The sequence below is a fragment of the Labrus bergylta genome, chromosome 19 (genome assembly GCF_963930695.1).
Source record: "Labrus bergylta chromosome 19, fLabBer1.1, whole genome shotgun sequence".
In the NCBI taxonomy this organism is placed as follows: domain Eukaryota; kingdom Metazoa; phylum Chordata; class Actinopteri; order Labriformes; family Labridae; genus Labrus; species Labrus bergylta.
Window position 1 is genome coordinate 13,826,017 of NC_089213.1, and position 14,003 is coordinate 13,840,019.

The window sequence follows — 14,003 nt, forward strand, 5'->3', positions numbered from 1 at the left end:
CTCGGCTGTGTGTGTGTGTGTGTGTGTGTGTGCCTGCTGCCATCTGCCTTTTAGCTCTCTCTCCTCTCGCCCTTTTTGCCACCTTTCTTTGCGCCGTGCTCGTTTACCATCTCGCCTTATTTGACCTTTCATCAAATCTTTCTAGTTCATAGTAAAAAAAAACAAAAAAACAGCGAATCACAGATTGATTCTGCGTGTGACACCGTTGCAGAGGACCCAGAGGAGTGGGGTGAAAGGTTGTGGTGTGTTGGATCAGCTTGTCAGAGCAAACTGGCCCACATCTTGACATGATATCCTCTGGGAAAGTGTGTTTAGAGGCATGTGTGTTTATGTGTGTGTGTGTGTGTGTGTGTCCGCGTTCACTGTGACATGTTGTGACAGAAACTGACTGACAAGCCCCTTTGCCGCCCAACACCAGCCACTGCAGAGAGACTGATGATGACAGCTCTCAGGCCGTACACACTGCTCTCTTTTTTCTCCATCTCTCACACATACATGCACATACACACTCTCACCATGTCTTCCTATCTCTTGCTCTCTTTGTCTTGTGTCTCTCCCTCGACTACCTCTTCCTCTATCACACGCCCACACAGACAATGGCATCCTGTATATCGTCTGCCTGACACAAAGGCGCAAACACACACATTTACATGAACATTCTGCTAAACACACACACACACACACACACACACACACACAGGCTCGCACACACGCTCTTATATTCATACATATAGTCATACCAGCCCCAAAAATGTGTCTCAAATACACACACACACACACACACACATATTTTTTCTTTCGCATTGTCTGTCTTTCTCTCAGACACACACTCTCTCTTTTTTCCCACACACACACACACACACACACACACACACACACACACACACACACAAACCCTGCACTACTCTCTCTGTCTTGGAATTTTACATTTTGATGAAGGAGGAAGCACGACGTCCAATGAGAGCAGAGGGAGCAGGGAGAGACCATGTCAGCGCAGACAGCAGGGATGTTCGGTGGCAGAGAGACAGAGCCTTATCAGGGTCGACCCTACCAGCTCTTCATCCTGGCGTCCCCTCGTCTGCGGGCGGCGGGTAGTACAATCCGCCAGGCTGGATAAGAACCCCTCCTCCCTATCTCCCCCTCTTCTGTCAGTGCTAGGGTGTAGCTACTGATCCTATACTACAGCAGAACGAGTGAGAGTGAGAGGGAGGAGGGACATCAGGTGTCACAGCTCTGCAACCCCAGTTGAGGCTGCATTACCACGACAACCAGCTCCAGGGGTGCTGCCAGGTGAGTCTGAGGACATGCATACTCTCACACTCACACACACACACACACACACACACACACATGCACATTGACTCACATGCTGCACATCTGCACAATGAAGTGCTTCCACATCGTCTTTACATGGGGATGTGTTGAATTGAACAGATTTACAGACACAGGTGTGCAGCAGCTGTAGAGCTCCAGGATTTGCATATTGTCACTTTTGCAGTCCCCTGTTTCAACTCTGTCCTGAAAGTGTAGCGGCGTCTTGCGTGAGTGTGTGTGTGTGTGTGTGTGTAGTTGCTGTCAAGTGTGTGTTTGCATGTTTGTAGCAATGCCAAGAGTGTACAGTATATGTGTGTGTGAGTACATACGCCATACTTCCCCCCAGTGGTGGTGGGAGACAAAGGGTCCCCTCTGTCTGGCGCCGTAGCACCGCTCACACCGACGCTGATGGGTGGGAAAGTTCTATCTTGTCAGCAATCACGTCTGATCGGAAAAAAGGAAAGAAGTCAAATAGGGTGCACCAACATCCCCCCCCCACCCCCCCCCCCCACCCCCCACCCCACCCATCACTGTCGAACACTCCTGACTCACGGTGATAGGAGGACACGGTCACAGCAGATGATCACCCAGTGGGTGGGGGTTGGGGTTGTGGTGCGGGTGGTGGTGTGTTCTGAGGACACGGCAGAGAGGAAAGGGGAGGGGGTGGCGGTCATGACACTACTGTAATGTTTGATAGACATACTAGAGAATAAGGTTAATACACATGTGTTAGAGGAGGGGGGGGGGGGGTCATCTGACATGCACATGACTGCCTGTGAGTGAGTGAGTGAGTGTGTGTGTGTAAGAGAAAAAGAGTGTGTGTGGGCATATGAAAAGCAAAGAAAGGGCGCAGGAGCACGCTGTGTCGAACTGCCGGCCATTACCGGCCGATAAACTCAGACAAAGGGCGGCGATCATATGTGCAGTCTCGTGTCGTACTCTTGCCGTGTGTGTGTGGGCGGGGAGCTCGTATGTTGAACGGTCATGTGAGTGCAGGGCACCTCCGTCTCCGTCAGCGTGTTCATACAGTATGTCTGATCATCATGTCTGAACTCGTCCTGTAAGGTGGCGGCGTTCGTCTCCAGAAGATCACATGTGCGCATTGCGCTGCCGTGTTCTCTCAGTTCTCTCTCTCGCGCTGAGTGCAGGGGCACCCTGATTCAAACTGTCCCATTTGACAGCCGGTCATCATCCCACACAGACTATCCACCATCATGCAGTAGCAGCAGAGCCGTGTTCAGCCCCGTCTCTCAAAGATGTAGACTGTTACAACCCACTCAATATGAGGCTGGGTTGTAAAATCCCCTCTCTACAACTACCACCGATGTGCTCTTATCCTTACGTGGCCTTTGTTTAATCCTGCCCATGTGATTGCAGATCTTTGTAGGAAGGGAGCAGTATTGTGTACTTTATAAATCTGCAGGTTAGTGTTTCGGGACTAGTCGAAGTGTTTTGATTAACAAATTCTGAATCAGGTAGGACAACTCTTCAGGCTGCAGTATACTCCTTTCATAGAAGACCGTTTTTTGGCATCCAGACAGACCCTTTTTTTTCTTTTTTCGGTTGAAAATATCTCTTATGTAAGAAATGACAATTCCATCTTTTGCAGATTAATTTTTGCTGTGTAGGCGAGACAAATTAGGTTAGAGAGGGTCTACATGGGGGTGGGGGGGGGGGGGGCGGGGGGGGGGGGTCGGGCTGAGATCCGACTCTGGACATGCAATTGTGTAGGTCATGCCTTCACCTACAGTGACACAGGCGCATTCTGTGTGCTTTAAAACTGGACGGGCACAATGATTCATGAAGAGGGTGGCCCTTGTTCTTTCACAGATATATTTTACATTGTGAAATAGTATGACGCGTGACAAGTGTGGGCCGTCGTCCTCCTCTATTCTCTGGCTCGTCGTACAAAATCAAGGGGCGCGAAGTAATCTACATGTCAAGAAAAATGTCTTCCCAAAAAAAAAAAAACGAAATATACCAAAACTAAACTGCATAGTGTGCGTGTAAAAATGGTGGCGACGAGAACAAGCTGTACATTTCTCGTTCAGTGCCCTTCTCTCTCTCTCTCTCTCTCTCTCTCTCTCTCTTTTTTCTTCTTCCTCTCTGTATCCCTCTTCTTCCATTTTATTCCATCTCTCACCCTTACCATTTCCTCTCTCTTTTCTCTGAGCACACACTCATCCCCTCCTCCATATGTGAGCCCTGACATTCGGTAGGGCGTGCCCCCCCCCCCCCCCCCACCCAATCAGCACATACGTTACAACAAGCCGTGCAGCATACATACATGTATACACCAAGTGGAGTTTCACACATGGCTGCACAATCACTGACACGCTGGCCGTCATATATGTCCTGGATTGCACAGTGGGGCCTTGGCGCCGACAAAGGACATGACAGACTTGGAATACAGATTCATTTTCTATAACTTTGGTTTCTGTAAGGTGTAGTGGCCATTGATTGAAGTGCTGCTTTGTTTCATATATGATGCCTGAGAGCTGATTGCTTAAGCAACAATTATACTAATTGAACATTCCAGAGCAGCAAAATGGCTGCCGAGCATCGGCATCGCTGTCTGTGATGGCCGACAAGAATGAGTAGGTCTGAGGGTGTGTGTGTGTGTGTGTGTGTGTGTGTGTATATAGAGCTGTGTGTATTTCCATGCAAGTGTTAATGTACACCTCTCAGTATAGATGTGTGCTTTCTGTGCGTTTGTGTTCACATTACATGAGAGTAATCCTACTTTTGCTTTTTACTGACGGCTTTGTGTCGAGGGAAGTCTTCGCTCACTGGAGATCTCTGCTAATCCATAACTACTAAAGTCAATGTACTTTAACTGTAAGAGCAATTATGGCAAGCCGCCTCCTGTTTATGCTGATGCTTGTGTTTCTCGGCACATGTAAAAAGGCGCTACATTTAGATTAACGGTTAAAGTAAGGCTCTCTGAATTAGAAAGGTAACGGTGATGTGAGTCGAAGACTTCCTTCAGCTTCTTGTCCACCATCTTAAGAGCGTCTGCATTTTTTTTGCAGACCGGCATTAAGGTGCTGAATGTGTTCTGCTAAATAGCTGACCTTGTTTTTTTTTTTTTTTCTTTACAGCTCTCTGCCCTGCAAGCACCAGCACCAGGTCGGCTATCCAGCGTTCATCTCATCCATCCAACCAACCAACCAACCCGCCCGCCCGCCCGCCCGCCCGCCCGCCCGCCCGCTCACCAGCCAGGCCGGCCCTGCCCTACCCAGAACTGGCAACCTGCAGGAGTCATCAGGGTTAGTGGTCCTTTGGCAGGCTTCTGTGCCAGAACCATCTGTAAGCATCAGGCACAAAGCAGTTAATTTATAGATCTGCACTTAAACCCGAAAAGGCCAGACAATCAGAAAATATACTTACTTTCAGAAAGAGAGAAAATGGGCCGATCTCAAGCCATCCATAAAACACTGAAATGGTTCATGGTTTATAACAGTCAACGGGATAAGTCAACAGAAATGCATTTTGTTGTTCAATGAAGAAAAAAATAAATGTTCCATTTTTATCTTGAAGATGATTTCAGGTGGTGACATTTTTGATTGTATGATTTTAATTTTTACAACTATCTCTCTTTGTGTGGCGAGCAATGAATCCTCATCGGTATAACTTCTCTTACCACACTAATCTATAACAATGTCTTTAAGAAAGAGCAGCTATAGAGGTGGGTACCTCCTTAAATACACACACACACACACACACACACACACACACACACACACACACACTCAGGTTCAGAGATAAGCAGGATTCTCTCATTTACATACCCACTTTTTCTTCCTTTCATATTAGGCTACACACACACACACACACACACACACACACACACACACACACACACACGCACACACACACACACGCACGCACGCACGCACGCACGCACGCACGCACGCACGCACAGCTCACAGATTATAAGCAATACTGGATTAAGTTAAAGCTGTGCCGTTTTGCTAATAATTCAAATACTGCAAATGCTAGCATTTTCTGCAGTTCATCAGGGAGACGCTGTAAAAGACAAAGCTGAACTAAATGACTACCAGCGCCGAGGCCTTATCTCAACTGTGTGGGTGTGCGGCTCGTGTGCTCATGTAAGAGAGAGATGGAAGTGTACGTGAGTGTGCTTTTCACCGAGACTTGAATGTGACAGCCGAGGGTCGGGCTTACACATTTAAATCTCTGCCGCAGCTTTTTAATGCATTTTGTGGAGCAGAAATGTGGTCACACCGTTCAGTCACACGGTAGAGATACTGCAGAGCGGAAAGACGACGGTGAGGGAACGCACAGCTGTAAGTTGAAAACGCGACACACCTTAATACTGTGTGACTGCGGGTGTGTGCATGGAGGTGTGTGAACCTGAGATACAGTACGGCTCTACTGTAGGAGACTTATAAGAGTGAATAGAGCGTCTCTCTTACTGACACTCTCTGTCAATAAGTCCTTTTTTGAAATAACATATTTCATGTCTGTGGTCTAAAAGGACACATAAAGGCAGCTATTTTTCCTAAATAAATGCAATCACAGTAAAAAAAAAAAAACTAACCAACTCGCAAAATGAATTGAAGAATGTAGGAAAAGTGCAAAAATGATCATGTCAAATAGTATTCTGCTCTATTGTAATTTCTATTCTGGCAAATATTCTGTTTCTATGTGAGAGAGATTTGCAAATTTAAGAAAATGATATTACTTTTTTCACCTGATCATTATATTAATAACTATTAAAGTGAGTGACCAGAGGCCCATTTAAGATTATTGCAACTCCATTTAAAAAGACCGTCTAGTATTCACTTCTAATGCCAGCAACAATTTAAAATACAAGCATAGAAGAGATGAAGTTAGAAAGGCCAGGTTGGAGACATAATCTTGTTTAGTTAACCTATTTAATTGGAAAGATATTGATGTTCACCTTTGAGGGAAGGGAACATGAGGACAGCAGTGTGTGTGTGTATGTGTGTGTGTGTGTGTGTGTGTGTTTGGTGAAAGGCCTTTTAGAGCGAAGTAAGAAGGAAATGGATGCTTGGCAAATGCTCAGCCAGCATCCTTATCGCTGCTGCTCTCAGAGCTGACCACCACAGCTTCTTAATAATGGACACACAGAACACACTCATTTCTATTTAGGTTCTCACTAGACTCTGTCTTTGTGTAGCTACAGGCAACATTAATAATGAAGAAAAAGATGTTTCATTATCCTGAAGACTGCTCGTGTTTATTCTCCATCAAGCATCATCCGATTTAAAGACAGAGATGTAACGAAAAGGACCGACATTTGGATTTTAAGTTTCTTTCTTTCTTGAGTGAGCTCATATGGAATGAAGGGGAAATTGTGTTCGACACAAGTGGAAGTCTGCTGTTTAATAGTGTGGGTCTAAAAGGCAGGGGTGGGGAGGATGTTCTCCACAGCAAATGCTTTCTGCCTCCCTGGCTTTCATCCCAAGTGCAGACAACAGACGTCGTCATTTTCCAACTCAATTTACAGACGCATTAGGAGATGCTGAGGCGCGCCCAACTCTCTCAAATGCAATCAGCCTGCCTGTGTGTTTTAAGAGGAAATTGAGGGTGCAATCTTTATCGACTTCTTTTTGACTTCTCCTCTTTTGTAGACTCATCTCCCCACTAAGATCATACCAAATCATAAAACACCTGCATTTGGATCGTGTTCATGACCGTCCTTTACTGATCTGTCTCCCTTTTAGGCTGCAAGAAAGAAGAAAAAAAGGAAAAGAGGATGTTTGAGGCGACTGTTTGTACTCGTCTCATAAAGATTTAGATAGATTCAGATGTCCTCAGGTAAGTGGAAAATATAACTTGTTGACCTTAAACCTGACAGATTAATTTCCCTCTTTGTCCACCTGGTGCTTTGTTCTCTTTTTTAATTGAAACATTTTTATGAAAGAAAACAAAAAGTGGGATAAAAATGAGGTTTAATATGTATACTCTTCAAATCAGTGTGTTCTCAGTTTTAAGAATGATTTAATTTACTGATATTTAAAGCTTCATATCTTATAAATAAGGGTGTGTTACCTATTGTCCTTAGTCCTGCTATTACAATTTGAGTTTTTTTGATGCACCGAAATGTACAGAATGTTCTTCATTTCAGGATTTAAAAAGAATGAACGGTATAATTTGACATAAATTGAAATCATTTGAATGAATACCACTTTGTGTACATTTTTACACAGAAATGTGACACACAGAAATGTGACACACAGAAATGTGACACACAGAGATGACGGTCGTGTCTGGTATATTTTCTTGATCAAATGTGTCTTCAGTCTTTATGCATGGCTACACAATTGATGCTGTAATTCCTCTCTGCATTAATGACATTTGATTCGTCTTTTTGCCCTCAGAAATTACCCAGTTTTGCAAGGGTTCTGTTCAGTATTTCACTTCTTAAATTGATCTTCAATGGACTCCACTGTAGCATTTAAAAGCTCTTTAAAATTGGCTTTGTGAAAGCTGCTGACACCCTGAAAGTCCACCTCTCTCTCTCTCTGTGTAATTGATTTTAAACCTTTGAGCATCACAATAGTTTTCTGAGTGCACTTAGGGGAGAGATTCAGGACAAAGTCAGCTTGAGAGGTACATGCATGTAGATCTCATCTTGCACACGCTCGCTGCCTACAGTCCTGCGCTGCTTTTGTCCTGGTTGACCCTCAGCTAAACATCTGACTTATTGTGAGCTTATGTAAAACTGAAGATGGGAGAAGCAGGATGGGAGACAAAGGATCAGGGGCTGAAAAATGGCAGAAATGAAAGGGAGAGATGGGGGAAGGACTGGGGAGACAGGCAGAAGGAGTTATAAAAAAAAAAAAAGGCAGAGATGGCATCTTCTATTTTACAGTCCCATCTTTCAATTCCTCCAGTGTCTTAAAAATACCGCCGATCATTCATCGTCTTTTTCACCCCTCATTTCTCTCTGTATCACCTCATTTCTTGTACCAGCTGTTCACTCATCTGTTTCACTTTTGATCTCTCATTTTCCTCCAACATCGGATTTTTCAATTGTATTCCTTCGCTACATGTTTCACTTTTTTTTTTGCTTCTTCCCTCCCTCAAATCCTTCAAACATTTGTCGTTTTTTTTTTTTTTTTTTTTTTAAATCACCGTCTAAGAGAAGCTGTAATGACAGCAAATTGATCTCTCCTACAAAATGCATGGCTCAAATAGTGAATATTCCTCCCAGCGTGGACGGGGAGACACACAAAACATTATTCATATGTGCTGTTAAGAGGCTGAATCGCTCCGGCAAAATCTCCTTTGTGCCGAGCAGCGGTGTGGATCTATAGCATTCAGGTGGAGGAGGTCTCTCCAAGCATGTGGATGGTATCTTGAAACGAGGGGCTGGCTGCCATAGCAACCATATGATGAGGCAGGCAGGGCTATTTAAAGGAATTCAGCTGCTGCTCGCGTTCCCGTCAGTTTCTCACCGGTCCAGTGAGAGACAAAGAAAAAGATGGATGCTTGAAAATATACGTCCTTTATTTACACACGGACTATTTAATGTCTGGTATTACAGAAGGATTAGGGGGAAAAAGTAACATGTACTAAATCCCTTTTAAACTGTTTAAATAAGGGTTTACACTGGACAATAAAAATGATGTTCATTACATACATTCACCCCTTTATGCTCTGTTAGGAGTCTGAGCATTTGTTTCATTCTCCTTGAAGCCTTATTTTAAATTTGCTCCCCATGAGTTCATCCTCTTTTTTTTTTCCACCACTGCTTGGTGTTTTTTTAAGCAGCTGTCCCTCCCGGTAGCACCAATTAAATAAATCACTTTTAATTGCAGCCTTTCCACTTAACAAAACAGCTAAACATGTGAATGCACAGCTTTATCATTTCCGTGAGAGCACGCTGCACACATTTTGAATCCATTCAAATAAAACAGACCTGAGCATCACTTTTCATTGATGCACATCGGTGGAGGAGGTGTTCAACAGAGCCCAAGAACGCTTGCTTTCAAAATGGTTGATTCTTTTTCTTATTTTCATGATAATGCTCATATCTTTGAATTATTTGCCAAGAGGGCCAATATGACGTAAAGTCCAAATGTAGGAATGTTTTCTTTAAAGAGGTATTTCTCAGCGGACAGTTACACAAGAGGGGACAAGTGTGAGAGGAACAACAACTGCTGTTCACCTACAGTGCCACGCATGCCAAACACAGAGAGGGAGAGCAAACAAAGGAAAGCATGGTTTACTTTACGCATCATTTCAACACCCATTTGTCTGTCATAGTTGTTGGTTTAGGAAGATTAACACCTGAAAGAAAATGACACTTATTTTCCCATCTACTACTAAGAGTATTACAGTATTTTAAGTTAACCTCCTGTGTGTCTCAGTCGACACTGAACTAATAATAGGCAGTGCTTCCTTTCTATTCTGCAGCTTTAGGAGACATCTAAGGCTTTTTTTTTTTTTTTTTTTACTTATTTCTCTGCTACTCGTTAAATAGCCAAAAAAGAGTTGTTTCGAGCATAGAGTACAGATTAAAGAGGTTGGCTTTTCCCAGTCAGCAAATTAACTTAAAGATCAAACATTTACCAGGTGTGTTTGAAAAAGAATATGGTTTCTAGGTTTGCTGTATAATTAGAAAAGGAGGCTTTTAGTTTCAGCAGTTAATCTGACAGTCATAAAACATGGTCGTGAGGCTGGCTCATTAGTCAGGGAGGCAATTACTCAACATTAACATTTCATTTAGAGCTTTTTCTTATTACATAGATCTTTAAGTCTCTACACTAAAGATTTATCAACAACCATTTTGAAAATTATCGTTTTTTTAAAGGAAAAATCTGCAAAAACCGAGTTCTACATGTGCTTTACAACTTCGTAGTTAGAAGCTATTCATTGTCTCAGGACATTTTATTCTCTAAACATTTTATAAATTGATTAAAAAATAATGTAAAGATTTCTACCCTTTGGTCCCACTCACAACAAGACCTTTAAATGATGTGTTTCAGAAATGGACATCAGCGAAATGCCAGAAGTCTAATATTCACATACTCGTACAGATCATACTCAATGGTTCAGGCTTACACCAGCTAATAGGTGATAGTTCATCTCCTACTGTATGATATAAATGGCCGCTGATTTTTCTGTCCTTTGATCATGCTGATATCTTACAACATTTTAATTCGAAGTGCACAGTTTTTGTTGGAACCTCAGGTGCTCTTTTATCACACAGTTGAGTGTCAGTGTTCGATTCCATCGCCTGTGAGAGCAGTCAGGAAGATTTAAAGTGCTTCATAGAAGCAAAATTATGAGTGACCTCTCTGGTAACTCTCCCTGTGCTCTTCACTCTGCTCTTTATCTCATTCTAATCCCAACTCATTTCATATGCTAAGTAAAAGCTTATATCCCTCTTCACCGTACGCACACACATCCCTCATCCTGCGCTGTGATTATAAAATTAGCATAGAGGATGTTGTTGGAGCTGTGGAGAGCTGAAGCAGGGGGGTAGTGGGTGGTCGAAAGCCTGTCAGGTGGGGCAGAGATTCCCAGAATCCCTCATATCTGGATTATGAAGAGAGCTCAACAAGAGAAACCCAGAAAAAAAGTTCCCTCATGGTTCTCTCCTCTATCAAACAGTTTCATCTGAATCTAATTAGCTGTTCTCTTCTCTTCTCCAGCTGTCACAGATGTAGTGAAGATTGAGGAAGAGGATCAGGGAGAGCTGACTCCGACCGCCTGCAGGATATAATGAGATCGAACCACTTATCTGCCTTCAGATGGGGAAACTACTTCCACCATCAGAGCGCCATCTGCTGTCCTGGTGGGGCGGGACAGCTGGTGTTGTGAATCAGGCCGCCACAGTCCAGGGACCGGCTACTTCCCAACACCAGGGTCTCACCCTCACCCCACACATCCAAACAGGCTTTACCTGAAGCTGTCATGTCTGATCCAGTGCTGATTAAATAAAACAGCCTATTCATACGTTTTTCTTTTGCTAAATCTGTGTCTCCATCTAAGACAAACAGCAAAGATAAAGACTTTATATTTAACTACAAACAAAAATATTCCCAAAGAAGTACATCAAATAAAAAATATTATTATTATAGAATAGCCTACATGTTTATGGGTTTATCTGTTTAAAGATTCAGGAAATATTAAGACGTCACGTGCAAAGTTATTTATTAAAGTATGACTGTTCTGAAAATGTCGTTTTTCATTGTATTTTCTTTAAAATGAGTGCATTTAATTCAACATTTCTTGATTTTCTTATCATGAATAATTAAATAAATTGAAGAAACAACACAATTCTGGCTGCGGTTATATTCTTAGTGGGCAACAATTTGGTGTAATCTATTAACATTTCAAAAAATAAATACACATTGGCCTATATTTAGTTCAATGTTAAAAAACAACAACACTAAAATGTCATGTTGGGACATTTGTTGGTCTTTTTTTTTTTTTTTTTACAGGCATTGAAGGTGAAAGGGGAGGGATGCGTCCAACTGGGCCATGATGAGTGGGGTCAGGACTCTCAAGTTACAGCACTTCTGTTGTCTTACGAAATATGAGACAAAATGTGATTGCATTATTCAATTCAGGGAAGCTGACTGTGACTTGCCCCTAAACAGGCAGTCCCTTATTTCCATGAAGTACAATTTCATGAGAAGTGTGAAGAACATTTTGGACAAAAAAAAAAAAAATAGTTGTGATTACAAATTTAAGACCATTGAAATGGATTTCTGGGATAGTGGCTGTCAGAAAGACATAGTGATTTCATATCCCAATCTGGATGGAAACATTTTTTGCTTTAGCCTATATTGGGAGTAATTGTGTATTGCGCATGCGCCTTGTTAACCTGTAGAAGATCATTTTGTCACGCAGTTGAAGATGAGCGCTCGGGCCTCCACACAGGTTCAAATTCATAACGTAAACACGACAGCCTACTCGTGTCAGTCGACTCAGTCATTCATGAAGGTCATTATCTTATGAGGCAGCATGTTTCCGTCTTCAAGCAGGTTCAAACTCGACCGGGTCGCTTTAAAAGATGTTATTGGACTGAAACTGTTTCCGCGGCGGAGGCGGGTCAAAAGGTCACGGGGTAACGCTGAAACAGTGCCAGAGAAAGACACCACCTCAGTCCACAGCAGCATTGAAACCCTCCCGGCAATTTTAACAGACAGGGCAGAGCCGGATGAGTATTACTTAGGTGCGAAAAGTAGATACAATTTAAAGCCAGGTGCAGGAACAGATAGTATGGTGTGTGCAAAAGAGGGACGGCGCACCAGAGGCAAGTATCAACACAGTAGACCAAACACACGGAGCAAGGGCAAGTTGAACAGCCTCAGGGATCTGTGCGACCTCAGGTTGAGGTTCACTTGGTGCTTCTGCACTGCAGCAGACGATGCGCTGACGAAACGCCCAGAGGTCGAGCGCCGCTGCGCCCTTAAGCCGAGGAGCAAAATCTCCAAAATGGCAAATGAAACCGAGTTGAATTGCGCCACCTTCGCCAAAAATAAGGCTCCCGAGACCCCTCGATCACCAGACCCGGGGTCAAGTTTTGGGAAACCGTCTGGCAGGCGTAAACCAAGGCGGGCGAGTAAACGCAAAGCGCAAGTGGCACATGTTGGTGAGGAGGACGCGCATGGAGAGGTTCAGAGCGGAGTGAAGGCCCGGTCTTCTTCCGGGTTTGACCGTCAGCCTGCTGCAGGACACACACGAGCACTGCGGAGACCCACTGAACTGCCAAGTAAGGTGCAATTTTCGCAGTGTTGTTCAGCTAAGCTTGGTTGGTTATCGTGTATCGAAAGTGCGTCTGTTACTGAAGTGAAATCCATCTTTCACTTTCACTTGTAACTTTTTTTTTTCTTCTGCTTTTATCAGAACGTGGCACGGCTAAGCTAGCAGCGCGGCTTGCTGCTAACTTCATCAGACTGTGGGATGTTTTCTGACAGTAACTTGTTTGGGATTGGGGGTGTCATACGATTATTATTTAGTACCAACCACTTTGATAGGACTTTTGTACACCATAATGTTTTGTTGCACTGAATGAAACAAGGTGCTGACTGGGGGGGGGGGAGGGGTCTATATTTCCATGAGTGTAGTGTACTCAAGCTCTATATGGTTCTTCTTCAATCCTATTTTAAGGGATAAATAGTTAAAATAGTAGAAGACACATTTGTTGGCATGACATGAAGGCATTTTCTTTCTTTTTTTATTACAAATTATTATGAATGAAAACACTTACAATAAAGATTACACCTCACCTTCATTTATCTTGTGGCTCATTCAGGGATGTGCTCTTACAAACCTGTTTCAGCAAAGCTAGAATTAAGAAGACACTCACACCTATTTTTTTTTTTTACAGTCCAAGCAAATGGGTTATTACCTGAAGTGTTTTTTTTTTTCCAGCATAGGTAAATGCTGAGGAGTTTACTGGTTGATTTAGCAAATTTGTGTCGTGGTAACATGTTTTCCTCCTTTTTTGAAAGTACTGACTTTAATATCTTATCTACGCTGCGTCGCTGCCCCGTGTATCGGATAAGACGGTTTCAAATTTGGGCCGACTTGAGTGGGAATCCATGCTATTTACTATGATGCTATCACAGATTCTTTAACTACTTAATCATTTCAGGTGACACCGTGCGCATAAATGTGTGCGCAATTGAACAGGTTTTTGTTTCTATTTGCAGACCCTTTTAGAAATACGCAGCTAA

At 43.2% G+C, this 14,003-nt stretch overlaps 1 long non-coding RNA gene across 2 annotated transcripts; it reads left to right on the forward strand.

The window, feature by feature from the left end:
• The first annotated feature begins 1,068 nt into the window (after nt 1-1,068).
• On the forward strand, nt 1,069-11,595 carry LOC136177164 (uncharacterized). Of its 2 annotated transcripts, none has more exons than XR_010664803.1 (4): nt 1,069-1,290; nt 4,416-4,623; nt 7,029-7,122; nt 10,968-11,595. It is a non-coding gene; the product is annotated as an uncharacterized lncRNA (long non-coding RNA). The 2 variants fall into 2 exon arrangements; XR_010664802.1 differs by having other exon boundaries at nt 1,084-1,290; nt 4,416-4,583.
• Nucleotides 11,596-14,003: the final 2,408 nt, after the last annotated feature.